The 7,735-nt window shown below is 30.1% G+C and overlaps 1 protein-coding gene across 1 annotated transcript in view; it reads right to left on the bottom strand.

Moving 5' to 3' along the window:
- Positions 1-7,244, bottom strand: part of LOC118181778 (uncharacterized) — a 288,201-nt gene extending 280,957 nt beyond the window's left edge. The window contains exon 1 of the mRNA XM_085818801.1: positions 7,221-7,244. The gene's annotated coding sequence lies outside the window, so the exon portion shown is untranslated. The remainder of the gene's footprint in view (positions 1-7,220) is intronic.
- Between the last annotated feature and the right edge of the window lie 491 nt (positions 7,245-7,735).

Here is a 7,735-nt window from a genome sequence, read left to right on the forward strand (position 1 = left end):
TCGGATTTTATGCTGTATTGATTATATTTTTTTAATCGCGGAAAATCTTATACTGGTCATGCAAACCTAATAAACTGAATACCATGATTACAGTACAGTTATTCTTCAGTGGATAGAAGTGTAGAGATATGTTCTGCTCGAAACAAAAACATTCGAAATACAAGATTAATTTTGATTTGCTTTACTCATTTATGTTGGTTTTATTTATTCAATTTTACTTATTTATTTATTCACAAATTTAAAATTACAGTTGATTTCTTCATATCTAGCTAATCACATTAAGAAGTAAAATTCGGTTTTAATTTTTGATTACAGAAGAATAATGCTTAGAGAAAAATTACCCCTAAAATGGAAATCCCCAAAATATTAAATACTCTAAATAGTCCTGAAATTTAGCCCAGGAAAACAATTTTGCGACTTAATCTTGACTCCACAAAAAAGTGAAATATTTTGTTGCTTTTATGTAATCATTTCTATTCGTACTATGTATTCGTTTCTATACATCTTTCAGTACGGAATATTTGTTTTTTATTTACTGACTTTACTACAATTTTATGTTTGCTGATTGTATAGTTGTCAATTAGTAGGCCTTGGTTATACCGCATTAGATTAATTACTTTGCAACAGTATCAAACGCACGATTCAAACGTCGAAACTATGGAAAAAAAGTACAGAGAACGCATCCTCTTTCCACAATTTCGACTTCTGATTTGATTTCGTTTGCTGACATTCACCGAAAGTTGGCGGAACGTTTTTATCGATAGTAGTGTATATACTGATATTGATAGAGAATAGATGTGTCTGCAGTTTGAAGAGGTTTGCCTGTTAGTTGTACGAATTCGTTTGCATTATCTCTCCTAAAAAGTAATTTGAACTATTATTTGATAGGCGTATTTCGACCAATATTTGCAAGTAAATGATGTTATTTTAAAATTTTACTTCCGAGAAGCACAGTGTCATATCGTGTTCTATCAATTATCCAGGTTAATGCTGGAGAAATCGCTCACGGATAATAACAAAAATTGATAAGCCATATTATGTATTTTCCTGCATAATGCATATGTTTATTTCTTTCAAAAATCAATAATTTTGTTTTGTTTTTTAGAAGTTTTAAATATTTGTTGAATTTCATTGCGTGCTTTTCAATTTGAATTTAAAGCGCTTCCTTAGTACTGTATTTAAATCCCTTTTAATTAACAAAATCCTGTAAAGATTTTAAAAAATTATCGCTAACTTGAGAGTAATGTAATTGTCAGTATTTTCCTCTCATGAATTTTCTGTATCACTTTCTACCTCTTCTGTTCTTGTTACATTTGAAACGATTCTGCCAAGTTCAAATCTTTCGATTAATCTAAGTTTTTGTTTTAATATTAAAACAACCTCCACCAGGGGCCGAGCGGTCACTGAACAGTGGTAGTTCGATTCGTGGTTTCAGTACTGGCGAGTGGGCTGTTGCGTGGATGTTTTTTTGGTTTTACCCATGTGTAACATGGATACTAGCTAGTTTCCATTAAAAATCCTCCACGAGACAAGCTTCTCTTTCCGTACAATGCCTAATGGCGGAACATCTAATGAAATAAAAAGGTTAAAACAACTTTCTTGTGCTCGATAGTTGTAATATGTTCTTTATTCATTTCTTAGTACTAAACCTTTTAATCGATTTTGAAAAGAAAAATAAAATATGTAAAAACATACATCCGCGCATAAACAGACAGGCAAATTTATTAGTCCAAATGGGCTTTGTCCCTGAAGGACTATTCTTTTCGTTTTGCGATTTTGCAATGAGAACTTTAAAAGGCTGTATCACTTTTCAAATCGTTGCCACCAAATACTATCGCCCTATATTATATTTGAAGAAATTAAAAAATGAAGAATCTGCACAAATATATATATGTTTCTCCCATTGTGACAGAACAACGGTACCTAGAGCCATCCAGTTTTGAATGACGTAATCCTACTGCGAATATAGGCATCTAAAATCCCAAATTTGAAATTTGGAATTTGTTTTATTATCGATTTCATATTTTGTAAAACTTGTACAAATTAACAAACTCAAAGATTTAAAAGCGAGCAATGACAACACTCTACGGGGGGCGTAATGGCAAACCGCACATTGAGTTGATCAATGCTAAAGAATTTCGCTTACTGCGCATGTTAAATGGTGTAACGTTGGCGTGGGAGAAAACACTGGCGACTAAGGGCATAAGCAACCCTACACAAACCTGTTTGTCATATTGGATTTACTGTTTACAATTGAAATACTCCGAAAATTTGTGCGTACTTATTGCGTGTGCTCCTGTTTCATTTCATTTTGGTTTATTTTATTTATAAACATTACATTTAATATCAGTTATTTGACTTTACTTCAGTAATTTAAACTGAAGTTATTCCTTAATTTCTTAAAATATATGGAAATGGAACGTATGATAAATACTCATTTGCTTTTATTCCTCAGAATTATAAACAATAAGCATCCAGCTAATATATCTTGTAATGTTTCCTGTTTTGTAATACTTCTTAAACTAAAATTTGCGTAGTATACAATCGATAGTTACACTCTATGTAATGAAGCAACTTACAACCTAACAAGATTTAAAACACCGACCTGTTTACGCCCAGATAACACAATATCAACCATATACCGTATATATCTTCTTTTAAAATTGCGCCAAAGTTGTAATTGCACCAAATTATATTCTGGGCATGCGCAGTTAGCGAAATTCCCCTAACATTGATCAACTCAATGTGCGGTTTGCCATTACGCCTACGGGGGGGGGGAACCTTTTTAACTCTAGCGCGCAGAACTGTATATTGGAAATTCTAAAGATGTGCGAATTTTAAAATTATTTTCCGACATTGCTGTTGAACTGAATTTTATGGTTCAAGTGCAAAGAACATGATAAATAAAGGTAACACAAAAGGTTAAAAAACTGCCCCTTTGGACGTAATTTAACATCTGCAACCTTTCAGTTTTATTATTATTATTATTATTATTATTATTATTTACTTATTTAATGTTTTTATCGTTACTTATGTTTGAATCTTGAGTTATGTACTCATTAATTCCGGGAATTTATCGAGGTCAAATGGAGGAGGGTGCCTGGCTTTTAGGCTTTTAACTTACCAAGGCTTTTAACTGTTTGTATGTGACAGTTTGCCCTGTTCCGACCCTGTTCTGATGGATAACAAAGACCCCGCGAAAAGACTGCAAAGATCTTTTACCTCTCATCCAGTACCTTGAACCTCTCCAGGGACATTTAGCTTCATAGCATTTTAATTGCTCCCATGTCATAAAGATGATAAATATTTACAAATATCCATTTCTTCTAAGGGATTCGAGCACGGGTACAACAAATTAGTAACCATCTTCGCTAATCACCATATCAGTCGAAGGCGAACAAAACAACTGATTTAAGTATCAAGTATTACGCTTTAAGCAAAATCACACTAAGAGAATACAATAAATAATAGAAATATTTAAAATTCATCATTTTTACAAACTGTGCAGATGTTTGAAGAGCCATGTTATTCGCGACAGATGGTAATCGCTTTTCATAGATTTCAGCGGTATTCGATACTTCTAACCATATTATAACTGTCATAACCATATTATAACTGTCATCCAGTAAAATTGAATAAAAATTTTTTCAAGTAATTTTGTAGTTTCAATTTAAATTAAATGATAATTTTTCAGTGAGAATATCTCTTTCTCTTAAAAGTAAGGGACACTTGCATTTATTCTATTCTTTTGCATTTAATCTAATTCTTCTCTTATTTACAGAGTACATTAATTCTTTGAAACTATATTACGAATTAAGAAGTATTTTAATGTTTTACTTAAAAATACCGATTTGTTTCCGTCTACACCTGCAGAGTGTTTCTTAAAAATTTTGCTGCGGACTGAAGACAAGTCAGAAAGGAAATACTTTGCGTAATGTAGAAATGTAGCAGTAACATTTGTTTAATCACTCGCGTAAATTAGAAAATAGTATCGTTTCTTTAAATTACGCGGATTACAGAGCATAACGAATTCATGCTTACTAGAATTTTGGGCACAGCTTTAGTATTAGTCCTTTTTGGCGAGAAATTTGTTTGGCGACATTTTGGAGCGATAAATGAAAAATTATGATAACCTTGGTAACCCTAAATACTGACGTGCCGCCATTTCTGTCCACGTAACGAATTTGATAGGTATCAGAGCTTTGATGGCAGGAAAGATAAATTGTGTGTTTTTCTTAAAAGTTACTTTTGTGTTAGGAAAGCACAACATTTAATTTTTTTTTTAAAGCCAAATTTTTGATAGTTAAAACTGGTGCTTTTAATATTACATCACATGAGTCAACAATTTTTCATATGTCAACTCTGCATATTCTTATAAACTCCACCCCCCCCAAGGAAAAAAAACACATTTTCAGTAGCATGAGGTAAACTCTTGGTGTTTCCTTTGCTAAGGAGATCAAAATTACCATGGTCTAAAAATACTTATTTACCTCATATTAGAACTAAAGGGATGTGTAATTGCATGAATTCATAGGTTCAAATCAAGATCAAAATCAGGTTTCATTATTGCTTTTATAACATTTTCATAATTTGTCTGACTATAAAAAATATAATGTTGCTTAGATTGTGGAATATATTGCTTATAATTTAGAGTTCTCAAATTTTGTAAATCTTACAACCTAACAGCTGTATGTGAATAACCTTCACTGAGTATTATTACTTTTATTAATAATATGTTGACATAACAGTTGACTTTTTATTTTAAATTTTATGCAAATTTTCTACATTACTTAAACATTTTATCTAACAGAAATCTGAATTTTTTGTAATAAAAACTCTATAATAAAAGTAAGAGTACAATTTATATATAAAAATTTGACTACATGGGAAGCACTTAGATACTGATTTCAATGTCTTTAAATGTTATTATCATAAAGTTTAGATATATTCTTATTAAGTTAAGATATACTTTTATTCTATTATAAAGTTTAGATGTACAGAACAGAAGGCACACTTTGTGCTTATGACTCAGTCAACCACTTGTGGCATGATAACAATTAAGCTCAAATGTAAAATTTAAATTCAAATAAATTTGTAGCCCAAAGGCTGCACAAATCAATTTAATGCAAAGTTGGTTAAAAACTTAACTGGCATGGAATTCAACTATCAGCAATTATAATGCAAGGCTGAAGACTACAAATCTTTTCTTATCTACCAACCTATTAATGTGGCCTCAAAAGGCAAAACACGGTTTGTTTTACAAAATAAAAACTTCATTTGGATTCTGGTGAGAAAACGGATGGAGGAAATTGACAGTAAAGATCCCAAGCATAAAATAACTCTGGTTACAAAATAAAGGAACGTTACAATATACTTTGTTCCCTGATTAATTATTCAGTACATGAAATAGTGTAATGCATTTTTGTATTTAGTTTATTTAAATGCTTTCCAAAACTGACAGGATTTTGCAAATATATTGACCATATTTTTTTACCTATAGAGGCAACACTTCTTCTCTTCAGAAGTAAGATTTAGAATAAAGAAATAAGAAAATAAGAGAGAATTATGAATAGAAAATAAATACATATGCTGGCTAGCAGAAGAAGGATGCCTTCATAAAGTACTTTTTAAGAGAAACTGGCTCAGATTCACATTACATCTACGGAAAACTACTAAAACTCCCATATAGCCAGCCTGAACTACCACTGTTCAGTGGCTATCACTCCACCACTAGTGGATTCCAATGACTGTTCGAATTTTTCACAGAAATTATCATTTACGATGATTGTTGTATTATTACCATTGGTACAAAATTTACTCATTATGATAATTTAATTTTAGCTTTTAAATTGTAATCATAAATTACTTGTAATAAATTGAGGGATTAAAAAATAAGCACTTCTTAATATTTTTACCATTTACAAAATTTAATCATAAAAAATATTTCTAACACTGGTACAAAACTTGCCCATTATAATTGAATTTGATTTCCTTCAGTTTGAATTATTTTTTTATTTTCTTTTAATAACAGCATCTAAGAAACTAAAGTAACATATACTAGTTTGAAATGCATTTTTTAACCTTTTGTAAATTTCATTATTCATAAACATAAAAATTAACCTTTTGTAAATTTCATTATTCATAAACATAAAAATTAACCTTTTGTAAATTTAAAATATTAGCTAAGTACTAATATAAAAAAATATAAATATGAACTAACAACTTAAAATATTAATGTTTAATACATTATATTTTGTAATTAAAAATATTAACATTTTGTAAATTTCATTACTCATAACATAATAATTGTCATAAATTCATTTACAGTAGTGTTTCAAGAATTTATCATAGCAGTACTTGAAATATTGAAAATTAGAGAAAGACTGTTTATTCTGATTAAGAGCTTATTTTTTAGGATTGTTATTTAGTCTAGATCGGGTTTTGTTGACAATCCGCCATTTTTTTCCGATCTTCAAAACCGGGTCTACCTTGGCGACCGAAGTTTGTCGCCAAATAAAAAAATTGCCAAAAGGACCAATACTAAAGCTGTTCCGAATTTTGATTCCCCTGCTACGACTTCCAAAGCCAAATAATAACATTTCAGCTTCTGAAGTTTCTTTGACTCTAAAATTCTCGAAATTTTAAGTGTAAATATTATTCCCTACATGTGTTAAATATATTTAAACAAATATCTGTTTTAAAAGTGCAAATATTTATTCATTTTCCGAAGTGAATGATAATGTCAGGCACTGAAGTTAATTACTTTTAAACTGTACGTAGTATATATATTCATTTGACTCCGTTAATGAAGTTATTGTGGTTTAAATTAAAAGATATCAATTCAATAAAAAATTTTCTTAGTTTCCGATTATTAAATTATAAAAGAACAGATATATTCAAACTGGAGTCTGGAAGATAAAATTAATTTTGAGCCAAAATTAATATAGTGAAATTAAATATATTATGCACATAATTTTTCCAAATATGAAATATTTTTAAATGCATATTATACTCGGGGAAATTAAATGGAGTAATTTAGTAAAAAATAAAGTAAGTAAGTAATTTAATAAAAAAAATAAATAATTTAATAAAGCAGTAATTAAGTTTAAAATCAATAAAGTATTCTAAAAATTGTTTTCAGGACTAACGAATTCACAAATTCATGCAACGTTTTAATCACAAATTTGAAAAAAATTTAATATTTTTTGAAAATTTCTTACTTGTTAATTTTCCCGTTTGAATGGAGAGAAAAAGAATTCAACGACACTTAGTATAGTTAATCCTTTGCATGAATTTACTTTCACGATGTCCGAATTCGTCGAATTAGCACGCAAGTTGTAATTCAAATGACAGGCGACACCACTGCTGATTTCGCGAATATATATTATCTGTTCACGATTCACTTCGCTTGCCTCAATGGCTGAATTTTTAGCTGGGATTAGCAAATTATTCCTTGCAATCTCGCATTTTCTCCAACCAATTCCTGAACCAAATATGGTTTTAATCACACTAACTACTTTTCCCTCGATGAAAAACCGAACGTTCCCAATCACCATCTGTTGTTATTAACAGAAAATGATCACACATTTTTCTTAGAAATCTTCATTTCTGCACAAACTAAACAGAAACATTCTAAAAACTTCTCAGAATTAAGAAAGGTAACGGCATTCACAAATTTAAAAAACTTCTCCGAAGAAGATACGTACATCTCAACGCTAAAGACACCAATATGACC

Source organism: Stegodyphus dumicola, chromosome 6 (genome assembly GCF_044657685.1).
Source record: "Stegodyphus dumicola isolate Sdum_Otavi_A_Nest chromosome 6, ASM4465768v1".
NCBI lineage: Eukaryota > Metazoa > Arthropoda > Arachnida > Araneae > Eresidae > Stegodyphus > Stegodyphus dumicola.